We start from the raw sequence: 14,306 nt of genomic DNA, 5'->3' as shown, positions 1-14,306 counted from the left end.
GTGGGGGGCCTCATGGGCTGGGTGCCATGGCTCCATAACCCTGATTTAGTCTGTGGGCTGGGGGTTGAGCATATTTGCTCTAAATGGCCAATCTGAGAGTGGTGTCCAAAAATATATACTAGTGCACGTGAAACAGGAGGCTGCATTGGTACCCAACAGGGTTGTGCAAAACTTCGGTAGCTGATTCGATTCAGAAGAAATTTGGCCCGATCTGGGAACCAAATCTCCGAATCAAATTGGGAGACCAAGTAAAAGCACTGAATATATTCAAAGCATCCAAACTGATTTGGCTGATTTCAGAGATTTGGCTGTAGACTAAACAGGCAGCTGACAGCTGCCTCTAGCTGGTAAATCTGTTGGGGTTGGGGGATTGTGTGGGGGTGGAGGGGGATTGTGGCTGAGAGGGGAATGTGTGGGAGGGGAGGGTCCCCTGCCTGCCCCCTCACACAGTGCACAGGCCCCCACCATGTTGCACAGCAGAAGCTAGCAGCAGGCCATCGGGACACTCATGGTCCGGTGCAGGCAAGCCCCCACAGTGGCGCATGGCGTCACCTGAGACCCAGGGCTACATATGGCACATGGAGCCAGTCTGGTCCACTGGGACGTGCCTTTAGGTGGGACTGGGATGGCTCCTGCTGAGACCCAGGGATCCTGGCATTGCATACAGGAGCCATGTGCCATGGGGCTGCACTGGCTCCTACCTCCATAGAGCTGGCCTGGCCCACTGGCACATGGGGCACATGAAGGCAGGAGCCAGGCTGGCTTGGTGGCGCACAGCTCCTATGTGTGGTGCCGGGATCCCTTGGTTATGGCAGGAGCCATCCTGATCCTGTTTAAAGGTGTGCACCAGTGGACCAGGCTTGCTTCATATGCAAAGTGCAGCCCCTGAGTCTCAGGCAGCAACGTGCACCACCAGCAGGCTTGACTTGCAGTGGGCCATGAGCACCCGGACAGCCCACTGCTGGATGCTGCCTAATGCTGTAGGGGGTGTTGGGCAGGTGGGTGTGTGATGGCCCCCCCACAATTCCCCATGAACCCCTCATACCTACTTGCAGCTCCCCACATACCCACTTACAAACCCCACACAGCTGAACCCCCCACAATCCACCCACAAGCCCCACGCCCCCAACCAAAACTCCCACCCCGACATACCCCCATCAATCCACCCACAAACCCCTCACATACCCCTGCACCCATCCCACAAACACATGTGCCTGCATGTGTGAGTGTGACCTACTTGTTCAAACTTCTGCTACTCCATTGACACAAATTAAATCAGCATACGAGCTGATTTACTCCAGCAGATAATTTGACCACCTGACTAATGCTATAGTTCACTAGAAGTCACACTAAATACATATCACTAGTTTGAGTAATGCTGACAGATTGGATCAACAGCAAAAATCATTATGTGCTAATATCTATAATTTAGATATGAAGGCCTTTACAGGTGAAACCAGACAGCCGTGTTTCCCACCAAGCATCATGTAGGCCACAGATGCTCCATAGGTCATTCACTTATCTATAGTTTTCTTTTTTCTCTGCCCCACAATGGCTCAAACTAAAGAAGCTAACGTGCACATAGATCAAGCGTAGGGCTTTCACTGTGCTCAAAAGAGTGTGGTTAAGGATGAGTGTGGTTGGGTCTCATTATATAGTACACAGTTCTTATATTCAATCCTATCCAAAACATTGTTTAGAGCACTGGTTCTCAACCTTTTTAGACTCAAGGCACTTATAGTTAGTCTAAAGGCACCCCTTAGAAAATACAAGCTCTTAATTTTCACTTTTTTTTACTACAAAAGAATAATAGAGCAATTCTTTGGTTGCAAAGAACTCAGAAGATCACAACAAATCAGGATGTTTTTGACACTATCAATTTCTATTGAAATCTCTGGGTTTATCTTGTGGTTGATAATCACTGGTTTAGAGAGAGAGAGTGTGTGTTGCTGAGTTTAGTTTGATTATATGCTGGAGAGTACAATCACAGAACTAGGGGGCTGGCAAATACACTGCCAAGATGAATTATAGGCAGTCTGGTCATGACAAGAGAAAATGCAGTTATGCAAGTGACTTCAGGTTTCCTAAAAGCAAGATGTTCACTTGATACCAAACAGGCTACAGACATTGCTTCTTAACTTGGGGCTTATGTAAGTACTTGTATATGACAGCAGTCTTCATTTAAAACCATTCAGTTGCCAACACTCCTGGTGAACTCTGGTATTTCTCAAGAGATCCTTATTCAATTATTAATGTATCTACTGCTAATTTTATCATGCAGAGTAGGAATTTATCTTTCCATGTCTAGATCTGAGGGAAGTTTGTAAGAAATATAGAAGTTGTCAGCACATAAGAGTCAACACATTACTGCTATACTGCAGCCATTTATAACGAAACTAAAAAGAGCACTCACTTGTTTGGCATTAATTTAATGTCCCACTTAGCTCCTATCAGACGCAAATAGCTGCTTCATCCGTTTAAGCATTTCTGTTCGTGCACATAATGAAGTGCTCTGTACCTGTCAAGTAAGCAGAATTCATAACTGAAATAAGAAATGGATGAGGAAATTCAGTGTCCTTATTAAAAAATATTAAGCCTCTAGAGGGGCAGTGTCAGATTTATTCTAGCCATTGGTTTTCTATTGTAAGGTTCACCTACATCTCTCTCTTCAGAGAGTTCTGTGAAACAAGGCATGTGTACACATGTTAGCATGCCAAAAACAGCTCTAAAAGGGATATCAATTCAACTCATGGCACAGTTAACAACAGCTGTATTTGTCAAACATACTCAAAACAAAATAAATCAGCCAGTCAACCTCTTGTATTTTTTTTTATATTCTGTGTTTTAGAAAAACATAGTTAATTTTAAACAGCATTCTAGTTATGATCATCCTCTCTTGAGGATGTTTTTTATGAGAATGAATGGAGAAAATGACTGCCATTAGTCACTGCCATTAGCATAAAACATTAGAAACTACAATATTTATAACAGGCTGTGACATAACAGTCAAAATATGACTTTCTATCATTTGTATATTATTTTTACTACAGCTGGTTGCTATTCTGTAAAGTTAAACTGATATAAGTCTGGTAATGGTATATTTAATAGCATGTTCATCATCAGATCTAATTGTTTTCCACCACAGGGTATGAAGTTTTATGTCCTCTATCAACCCAAAACAAACAGCCATACTGCTTAATGGCTGTTCAATTAATGTTTATGGTGCTACTTTTATACCCTGAGTTATTTGACAAATAAACTCCAAGAAGCAATTTAAGAACCTCCAAAGCTTAATGGGACCCCAACCAGTATTAAAATGACTACGGTTCCTGTGGAACCCCATACTTGTGGATGTGAAATGGAAGACATTTATCAGCATTAGAGAATTCTTTGAGGACAGAAGTATTAATGCTAAGAGTGAAGGGAAATCGGACCTGTAAGACAGATGGTCGGTGTAACTTCAGTTTAGCTGACTTGAAATTGCTGATCAGACCTGGGTTAAAATGGAGAAGACCTGGTCAACCCAAGTCAAATAAAGGTCAAACTCAGTTCATCACACTGAAGAAGCAAATCATGTAAAGCTGATTTGCCCTTTATAACCTGGATGCTCTCCACCTATTCATAGTCCTGTCTCATTTTCAGAAGAGGCTGTGCTGATTAAAAAGAAAAGAACAGTTCAAAGACAGGTTTCTCCTCTGCTGCTTTGGTGCATATTAATTCATCTCTCTCCCTTTTGTACCAAGCCTGCAGAGAGCAAAGTAAAATTACTGTAAATATGTTTTCAGTGGAGAGCTGCCATTGTTCTAAATTATGAAAGTAAATGATTTCTGGCCTGTGCTGTTAATTGTATATAGCAGTAATACATTCATCCAGAGCTTCTCATTTTAATTCAGACTCCCTGATCTGGCTTCTAATGATGTATTACAAGCCTGTACTTCTCTGACACCTAAGCAATTAATCATTAATATTTCTCAGTCCCCCCAATGCAGCCGGACACAATTAGACAAGAGAGAACCAGACATGAGGGGTGGTGAAAATTTCTTTTCAGAAATTACACATATTTTCATTCCATAAATTCTGCTTGACATACACTGCTGCAAATATAGTTTAATAGAACTGCTGTTATTGTGCCTTTCCTCCCAGCCTCCCAATGATTTTAGTAGATCAACATGAGGTTCATAAACAGGGAAAAATGTGATAGCAAGTTTAAGGGCTGTCAAGCCTTCTTGACAACTTCCCACCAAGAACGCAGCTGAGAAATGACAAACTTATCACCTGACTGGCTGATGTTTAAAGCTGACTGCTTTTGATTAGGAGGCAATGAGCCTTCCAGTTTGGAGTTCATTTTGTGTTTCATAAGCACCTCTTCACTGAAAATTATGCAGTTGAACTGATTTGAATTTGATTAGTTCAATGCCACAATTTTACAATTTGTAATAAATAAAGGTAGCTTTTATGGTGTCACTACACATTAAGAAACATTTTAGGAGGGTGACAGACTTATTTTTATTTCTCATGGATTATTGCTTGACATTTTAAAAAATAATATATTTTAACAATGCCACTTGTATTTTACTTGAATACTTGTTGGATGCTACTCCACATGCATTGATATATGAGTTCTTGTCTGCTTCACTTGGAAGGCTATACAGTAAGCAATATGATCTACTTAAGATTTGTGTCCTTGACATGTGACTTAACCTCTGCGAGAGGAAGAAAGTCAGTGGTAAGCGTAACAACCCAGTTCTTTAATGGAAAACCCCTGTATTCAATTGTATGTTGTAGTTTTTCTGACTGATTCTTTCAACAACCAGCCCTCCCTAAAAGAACGAGGCCACCACAGGGAAATGTGGGAAGCACTGCATTATTATTTCAATGCTGTCTGACTTCACAAGAAAAAAATCAAATGCTTCGGGAAGCTAGATGCACTTTTATCTTTTGACATTCTCTCAGTTTTGTGTCCTCTTACATTAATACATAATGTCCATTGATCTGCACTGAAGCCTTCAATGGTGAAGATTTTAGAATACAGTTTTTTCTGAGTGGTCAGTTTAGATGCCATAGAAAGGGATTACATTTCAATCTGAGTGGTGTCAAACTGTTTATAAAACCATTGAGCTCTGTCAAGAAGAGTTAAAAACCATGTAGGGTCAAAATATATGTTAAGATCACTGAGGCAAATGAGAGTTAAGTGCACAGCATAAAGGCCAAAACAGATTCTTAGTGTACCTAGATCAGTTGTTCTCAACCTTTTTAGATGCAAGACGCCCCTCAGAAAAAGCCAGCTCTTAGTCTTCACTCCTTTCTGAGTACAGAAAAATGATATAGCTGTTGCAGAGAACTCAGAAAGACCACATCAGGTCAGCATGTCATTAGCACTGAATTCCTATTTGAAATCTTTGGGTTTATCTTGTGAATTGTGTAGGTGTTTGCACACTAACAGTGCTAATATTATGTAGCACCCTTAAAAATATCTTGTGACACTCCAGGTACCTGTAGCATCCTTGCTTGAGAATCGCTGACCTTGATTACATATCTGTGTCACTCTCCTCACAAAAAGGCTGAGGGCTGCTTCCAGTAAAAACAAGTCATGAAAATGGATAAAATAAATAATAAGACAATTCCTCAGACGTTACCCCAAAATTAACTCCACCTGTGAAGTTGGAGGCTTGTGCTTTGGTGAGCTTGAAGGGAGGTAGTTCCAAGCTGAGGAGTGACTACTGAGAACAGCTTCCCATGTGTTTTTGCCATGTGAATTTGGTGCCCAGATGATACGTGCAAGACATTTTTCTCACTTGACCTTAGGAATTACAATGGAATATAAGGAAGGAGGCAGTCCCGTAGGTATGTAGGACCTAGGCCACTTAAGGCTTTTTAGGCAAAGACCTATATGGTCCTAATAGCATAACATCTGAGTGCCTCACAGTCTTAATACTTATTTTTATCCTCACAAGGCACCTGTGAGGTAGGGGAATATGTGTACATGGGCCAAGAACTTCAAAAACAGAAGTGTTCTGATTTTCAAAAGTTCTGAGCATGTAGCTGAAGTCTGTGCTGGTTGCTCAGCACTTTGGAGAAAGAATCCACTTATTTAAATGCCTAAACACAGGCCTAATTTTAGGCACTTATTTTTGAAAATCTCAGTGAGAGTCAATAAAAATGCTTCCTTCCAAAGCTTAACAGAGGAAAAGGGAAAGAAACAGCAAAACCATTGTGCTACATAAAATATTGATGAATACAGACGACTTTTATTGTCCAAATATAATTTTTGGGCATGGGTGAAGGAACTGCAAAATAAAGCTTGTAGATGATATGCTTTCAAAGATAGGGACTGTATGTTTTTATAGCATGTAGTACAGCAGGGCTCCAGCCATGGCTTTTTTTCCAGATAGTAAGCCCTACCTCTTAGTAGGGAGCACCTTTGCTATGGTGCTAACTCTATGGTGCATTTACTATCCATAAGGTGTAGGGACTTTAGTGCAATTCTTCTCTAAAAGGCAAAATGTCTTCCCTGAAATTCGTTTGCTCTTAGGCAGTGAGTAATGTGCTACTAATCTTGACTAGTAGAAGATTTCCAGTCCATCATACTGGTTCATGTGGTGCACTGAGACAGGTTCCACCCATTTGTGCACTCTCCGGCGCCCATGTTTCAGTCACTTCCTCCAGGAGAAGACCAGCAGGCAAGAAACACCCACTTACTCCCACATTCACTTAGGGGCAAAGCCATAGTAGGTGCAGTGGTGCGGCCACCCCACTTCCCAACCAGGCCCCAGGAGCAATAGCAGGGGCTTATATCTTGAAGAAGGTAAGCATCCCTCCCCCTTCCCTTCCCCTTCATGCTCAAAGGCATGTCCTGTCCCCTCTATCTCTCCTCCCACCACCCCTCTCTCCTGCCTGATGCTGGGACAACATCCAGGGGGTGAGGGGAGCTCCTGCCTGCTCCATCTGGATTTCCCAGGGGTTATGCTCAGCCTGGCACTGCAGCTGTGGAGGCTCTGGACAAGTGCATTCCCTCTTCCTGCCTGCTCCCTGCAGGGATTCCCTGGCGGCCTGGGAGCAGGAGTGTGGAGGGGTAACATGTTCCCTGGTCACTGCTACTGCAGCCCCTGCACAGGCCAGGTGGAACGGGCTCCCTTCACCATCCAGCCTGGCATTTGGCAGTGGCAAGCAGGAGAGGAGGGGGAGAGAGAGGCGAAGGGATGGAGAAGAGAGGGTAAGGGAGAGGAAGTGCCTCTGAGGAAGGGGAGGAAGGGAGTGGGGGAATTCTTACCTTTGGGACTTTAGTCCCAGCTGCTGCTCCTGTAGCACCATCTGCCTGCGCCCATGGGAGGGGAGGAGGGGGAGAAGCCAGGGAGTGGGGCTTGCAACTGCACTTCCCATTTGCAAATCCTGGATCCATTTCTGGGCAAATGCATGTAGGATCACAGGTCTTCTCCCTGCCTCTGCAAATCTGTGTAGACTGGACAATGACTTAGCCCCTCATAAATATTTGCAGTCAGCTTCCTTTTTTCAGCATATTTTTAATAGGAGTATGGCATTTAGTTTCTTGCAGGACCAAACCCTACATTTGTTACTATGGTACACAAATATGTACATGCTTCAGGTGGTATCATGCAGATCAATTCTGATTTTGTTTTGCAGCTACTTACACTGAAAATCCTTTTCACTTAAAATTTTCATTACCAAGGGCTCAATCCAAAGGTTCAGGTTCCAAGCATCAGAGCCTATCAAGTGTTAATCTATTATTTATGCAATTTTCCACTTTAGGAAATATACACAAAATTTACAAGGAAAATGTGCATTTTCAGCTCCCTGGAAATAATGCCATCTCTGCTTCAGAACAGTAGTTAAATGTCCCTCAGTGCAGCAGTGCTTAGCAACATTACCTGGTGCTAGGTGGAAATCATAGAAATGTTACCTACGCTTTGGAAAGGTTTAAGGTTGAAAAGGAATGTCAACATTGGGAAGTGCTGTATTGGAACATAAAATACATGTTCCATTTTCCTGCTATCTGGTTTACATTTTAGGAATGTTAATCCCTATAACAACACATGCTTTCACATAAAACCCTCCCAGTGCTAAACGGACAGTACTAACAACACATCCATGAGAGGTATACTAGTATTTTCATTGTTACTGATGGAGAAACTAAAATAGAAACTATCCATATGCCTACAGTAGAATTGCTAATGCTAGGGGGATTAGTATTCATGGCCTCTGATACTCATCTTTATATTCATTTGCCAAGGCTATAATGCATCACAAAACTAATTCCACTGAACTTGATGTGACTATTTGCACCACTGAGGACTACCTGTTTGAACAATATTACAAGGTTTGGCATATTAAATTCTGAACTAGTTTTGATGTACCTGGGTGCATCTACATGTGCAATTAATGCAACACAATAAACTCTGGTGCTGTTTATAACCTGGAGGAAACTGCTCCCAGGTGCAACATCTACATGCGTGCCTGTAATAGAAGCAATTTGAGCTGGGCAGAGCAGATCCATAGCTGGCTGTGCTGCTGGATGCAATTTATGCCCATGGTCAGTATCTACACATGCATTTAAATGCAGGAAATTTCTGTGCCTTAAGATATTACTGTCCCTGACAGTACTGTCTTACAGTGGAGTTAATTAATTGGCTTCACCTTAATACTGTTTCATGGGTAGATGGTGGTGCTTTACGGCAGGGCTAATTAGTCTACTCTGCAGTAAAGCACATGTGTAGATGCATCCTCATAGCACAAATTATAGAATACATTATGCTAACCTTTCTCACATTAAGTATCCCAACCCACAAAGTGTTCTATTGATTTTCATGGGTATATTCAAGTATAAAGCACTATATATGGCCTTGCTCTTAATTACAGATCTGGTTTTGAGAGAAATGAAAATCATATGTCAGTGCCAGTAACTGTTTAGGAATTGCAGTGTCTAAACATTTACCTGCGACAGAAACAGCAATAGCTAGACCCTGATGTCATTTGGAGAAAGAGTGTACCCTAGTTAGTGTTAAATTGCCATGTGATTCTTTCTTATTAAAGCTACAAGGTAAATTTCAAATAAATGTACCCAATACATGGCTACTCAGGAGGCCATGAGCTCTTTCAGTAACCTTCTGTGTCATATTGGGCAAATCACTTCACCTTTTTGCTTCAGTTCCTGGTGTGTAATATGGGAATAATAATACTATTGTATTTACCTGAATCCAAGATAAGTTTTTACCCCCTCCCCAGTCAACATGGGGGATAAAAGCCTCATCTTGGATTAAAGTACTAGCTGACACAGTCACCTAGCTACTGTGACTCTGAAGCCAAAGATGAACAGGTGTCTACCCTGGGCTAGGGTTACTTGTGTTGTAGAAGAGGGGGCACACAGTGGAGGGAGGGCAGGGGAGACCACACAGTGACTGAGGAGCATTCAGGGAAGACCCACAGCATGTGGCTCAAGGGAAGCAAGGGGGAGGTTTCACAGCCTACCCCCAATCCACCCCGTTGTTGATTACCTTTAGTTCTGGTGGGGAGCAGAGGTTGGGAAGGGCAGGCAGCAGGGGAGGGGAAAAGTGGCTGGGGAGGCAAGGTTTGGGAAGCATGTTTGGAGGCAACCAAGTGTGGGGGTGGGGCAAGTAGCTGCAGGGATAGGCAGCAAGGTGAGCAAATGGCTGGAGAGGGGGCAGGCATAGGTATGAGGGGGCAAAGGGGGCAGGGCTATGCGCTCCTGACCCCTCACTGTTTTCTGTACTGCAGTGGTGGAGGGGTTGTAGTTATAATTTTTCATATACAGAATCTAATTAGTGTGGGGCATCTTAAATTGCATAGTCTTGGATTTGGGTAAATATGGTAGTCACCTCAGGAAAATACTTTGATATGTAAAAATGCTAGTGCGGTCCAAAATATCAAAGTGTTTAATTAACCTAATTAATTCTGATATAGTACACAATTCAGGGGTGACAGGTGGTTGCTTGTATACGCCCTTACTTTTTGCAATAAGTAGCCTAATTGGTTATGCTAGGGTAAAATCACTCAATTCCCTTAAATCACACAATCACTTAATCCACTCAAATGTGGCTCTCTCATTTAAATTATTTTAAGAAGGAGAAGCTACGGTAGATAAACTGTTTGACAAGTTAACTATTTGGAAAAATACCAGCAGTTAAAATTTATAAGTTTGAATCTGTCTGTTTTGGGATGCAGTTTTATTTGCAAGCCCCAATCCAGAGAGAGTGAGACAAATGCTCAAACATTTATTTTTGTCTTTCCCATTCACTGTGTAGACCTCAAGTATGATTTACTTCTCTCCATACAAGTCCTGTACTGAACATGGACTTCTTCATTTCCTCGAGGGCTTCACTATGACTCATTGCTGTAGTATCTGAGTATTGCAAACATTAATGAATGTGTTTTCACAACACCCTGGTGTGATAGGGTGAGGTTTCACACATGAGCAACTGGAGTAGAGGGAGATTAAGGCTGATATTTGCAAATGTCTCTCTCAATGTGCATATCTCACTAAATGACCTCAGATTCTAAGAAGGCCTGATTTTTCAGAGTACTTCACAGTGATTAAATCTAATAACCACTGATATGGTCAAAACATGACACATCCTCTGATTATTTTATTCTAGGAGAAATTTGGTGGACTATTATCTTCATTAACTGCCGAAAGACAGGCCCAAGGCCACAGAATGAGTCAGTAGCAGAGTCATCATCAGAACAAGACTTATCGGAGTTCCAGCCTTGGGATAAGACCTCCAGAGCACATTGTGTCACTTCTAAAGATGGCAAACAGTCCCAACTCTCTCTGACTTCATGTGCACCTGTGCCTTTTTAGAAAATGATGCCATAAGTGTTTAAATCAGGGAAGACAGCCAATACAATCAGTGTATACATGTGAAAAGTTTGGTTTAAGTACAGTCAAACATTTCTGACAGGCAAAAAGTATTGGAATCCAGTTCTCTTAAGCCAGTTGAAAATTATAGTTTCATAGTTTCATAGTTGGTAGGGTCAGAAGGGACCTGAGCAGATTATCAAGTCCGATCCACTGCCATGGGCAGGAAAGAGTACTGGGGTCAAAAGACCCTGGCAAGGTGTCTATCTAGCCTCCTTTTAAAGACCCCCAGGGTAGGAGCAAGCACCACTTCCCTTGAAAGTTGGTTCCAGATCCTAGCCGCCCTGACTGTGAAGTAGTGCCGCCTGATCTTGAATCTACTCTCCATCAATTTATGACCATTATTTCTTGTTACTCCCAGTAGTGCTTGGGGGAACAGGGACTTTTCCATTGCCTGCTGGTCCCCCTTGTCCAGTTTATAGACAGCCACCAGATCCCCTCTCAGCCTTCTTTTGTGGAGGCTGGACAGGTTCAGGTCTCATAGCCTCTCCTTGTAGGGCCTGCCCTGCTGCTCCCTGATCATGCGAGTGATCAACTGTTTGAAAAAAGTCAACTGTTTTAATAATCGGAGAAGCCTGCCTCCTGTTGTGGTCCTCTGACTCAGTCTACATCTTCAAAATACTGCAACATGTAAGATAAAGCAACTACAAGGAAGCACCTATGTCACCCAGAACTGACTCATTCCCTGTGAATGACCGTCCTATGCACAGGGGGAGATATGGATACTGTAAAATATAGCCTGTGAATATCCAATTAGATGCTGCATCATACTGATACACAAGAGGCCAAAATTCAGGGTGCACAAGTGACCTTAATTTTGGTGTGTCTGTATTTTGGGTGTTTGGTTTTGTTATGCTTGCTTTATTTTAATGTAGGTTTCTAAAACCAGCAAATTCTATTATGTGCTACTTTAATACTTTCCTTTCCACACGCATTGTCATCAGCACAGACCTCTGTTGTTTGAGATAAAAGATGAAGGTGAATGGGTAACAGAAGGACTAGGCTTTTGTTGTGTGTGAATGTGTCATGACAGGAAGATGTGTAATACACCAAATCAGTGAGTTTCATAACCTTTAGCATCCTCATTTTACAGGCAACATATCTAAGTACACATATTTAGGAGATTGTTTCTCAAGGAAAGTGTGGCTGAGGCATGTGTCTGCCATAACAGAGATTGGGTTGTAATTGCATAGAATCCTATAATCATACTGGCTGTGAAAGGAACTCTTTTTAATAGCAGTCAGTAAAGTAAAAAAACTATAACTCATGTCCCATTGATCCCAGTCCAGTGCCACTTCCTACAGGCAAAAAGGAATGCTTATCAATGGAGCTGTGAGCAGAACATTGGTTGACACAGCCAGCTCACAGATGGTGAATGGTGAGATTCATAGATTCATAGTCGGAAGGGACCTCAGTGGGCCTTCCAGATCTTGGCAACCCTGACCATGAAGAACTTTTTTCTAATGTTCAGTCTAAACCTGCTCTCCAATAGCTTATAGCCATTGTTTCTTGTTATTCCAGGGGGTGCCCTGGTAAACAGATCATTGCCTACTTCATGTTGCTCCCCCCTTATGAATTTGTACACTGCCACAAGGTCCCTTCTCAACCTTCTCTTGGAGAGGCTGAAAAAGTTAAGGCCCCTTAGCCTTTCCTCACAAGGCCTTCTCTGCAGGCCTCCAATCAGACAAGTGGCTCTTCTTTGGACCCTCTCCAGGTTGTCTGCATCCCACTTGAACTGTGGCGTACAGAACTGGACACAGTACTCCAGCTGTGGCCTGACCAGTGCTGCTTAGAAAGGGAGAATCACCTCCCTGGACCTGTTTGTGAAGCACCTACGGATGCATGACAAGGTGTGATTGGCTCTGCTGACTACTTCATCACATTGACGACTCATGTTCATCATGGAGTCAACAGTGACTCCAAGATCTCTTTCTGCCTCAGTGGTACTGAGGATGTCGCCCCCCACCCTATAGGTATGATGGCAGTTTTTCCTCCCTAGGTGCAGCACCTTGCACTTGTCCTTATTGAATTGCATCCTGTTGTTATCTGCCCACTTCCCCAATCTGTCAAGGTCAGCCTGGATCTGGTTCTTCCTTTCCAGGGTGCTAGCTTCATGCTATTTTTTAGTGTCATCTGCAAATTTGGACAGGGTGCTTCCCACCCCCTCATCCAGATCACTGATGAAGATATTGAACAGCACTGGCCCTGGAACTAAGCCCTGAGGGACTCCACTGCACACATCTTTCCAGGCTGACACTGATCCATCCACCACCACCCTCTGAGTATGACCCCATAGCCAGTTTGCTACCCATTATACCGTATAATCATCTATGGCAAATCTCCCCAGTTTATTAATAAGGATGGTATGGGATACTGTGTCAAAGGCCTTCTTGAAGTCCAGAGAGATAACATCCACCTTGACTGCTGCATCTAAAAATTTGGTGGCCTTGTCATAAAAAGAAACTAGGTTAGTCAGGAACGACCTGCCCACTATAAGCCCATGTTGGTTACGCCTCTGCATCTCATTAGCCAGCGGGCTCCCACAGATGTGTTCCTTGATAATTTTTTCTAGGATTTTCCCCGAGATAGAGGTAAGGCTGACCAGTCTATCGTTCCCTGGCTCCTCCTTCCTCCCCTTGTTAAAGTTTAGGATGACATTGGCCCTCTTCCAATCCTCTGGGACCTGACCCAAGCACCATGAGTGCTCATATATCCTTGCTAGTGGTTCGACTATGGCACTTGCTAATTCTTTCATTACCCGTGGGTAAAGTCCCTCTGGTCCCAGTGATTTGAACATGTCCAGTCGCTCCAAGTGTCCTTTTACCATATCGGCACTGACCGTTCGTCGGCTGATGTTCCACTTGTTGATGTCCGTGATGCGTATTGAGGGTTTGTCTAGATTCCTATTTAAGAAGACAGAGGCAAAAAACTCATTGAAGAGCTCTGCCTTGTCTCTGCTATCCATCACTAAGCCCCACTGCCCATCCTGTAGGGGTTCTGGGGTTCTATGCTACCCTGCACATTCTTTTTGCTCCCAACTTATCTAAAGAAGGACTTTTTATTGTCCTTAATCCCTGCTACTACCCTGAGTTCTAGAGCTGTTTTGGCCTTCCTGACTGACTCCCTGCAGGTGAAGGCCAAGGAAGTGTACTCCTCCTTGCTAGCTACCCCCTGCTTCCACTTCCTGTATGCTACTTTTTTTGCCCTTAAGGTGTCCTGGATGACCCTGGTTAGCCAAAGGGGCTTCCTGGCCCTTTTTCCCCCTTTCTTCTGCCATGGGATTGTCTCACTTTGAGCCCAAAGAATGATATCCATAAGGAATGACCACCCCTCCTGGATCCCCAAAGCATCTAGGCTCTTGGTTCCTAATACCCTGCTAACCAATACCCTGAGCCTGTTAAAGTCAGCCTTTTTA

General features: G+C 43.2%; 1 long non-coding RNA gene across 1 annotated transcript in view; it reads right to left on the bottom strand.

Moving 5' to 3' along the window:
- LOC109299975 overlaps nucleotides 1–3,543 on the bottom strand; it is a 46,871-nt gene extending 43,328 nt beyond the window's left edge. The window contains exons 1-2 of the long non-coding RNA XR_002098082.1: nucleotides 3,435–3,543; nucleotides 2,414–2,518 (exon numbers count right to left, since the gene is read on the bottom strand). This is a non-coding gene — a long non-coding RNA (uncharacterized LOC109299975). The remainder of the gene's footprint in view (nucleotides 1–2,413; nucleotides 2,519–3,434) is intronic.
- Between the last annotated feature and the right edge of the window lie 10,763 nt (nucleotides 3,544–14,306).

Source organism: Gavialis gangeticus, unplaced genomic scaffold (assembly GCF_001723915.1).
Source record: "Gavialis gangeticus isolate Ggan-Ray unplaced genomic scaffold, GavGan_comp1, whole genome shotgun sequence".
NCBI classification, from domain to species: Eukaryota; Metazoa; Chordata; order Crocodylia; family Gavialidae; genus Gavialis; species Gavialis gangeticus.
The sequence above is the reverse complement of the archived record's forward strand: the minus strand, read 5'-3'. Positions and strand labels throughout refer to the sequence as shown.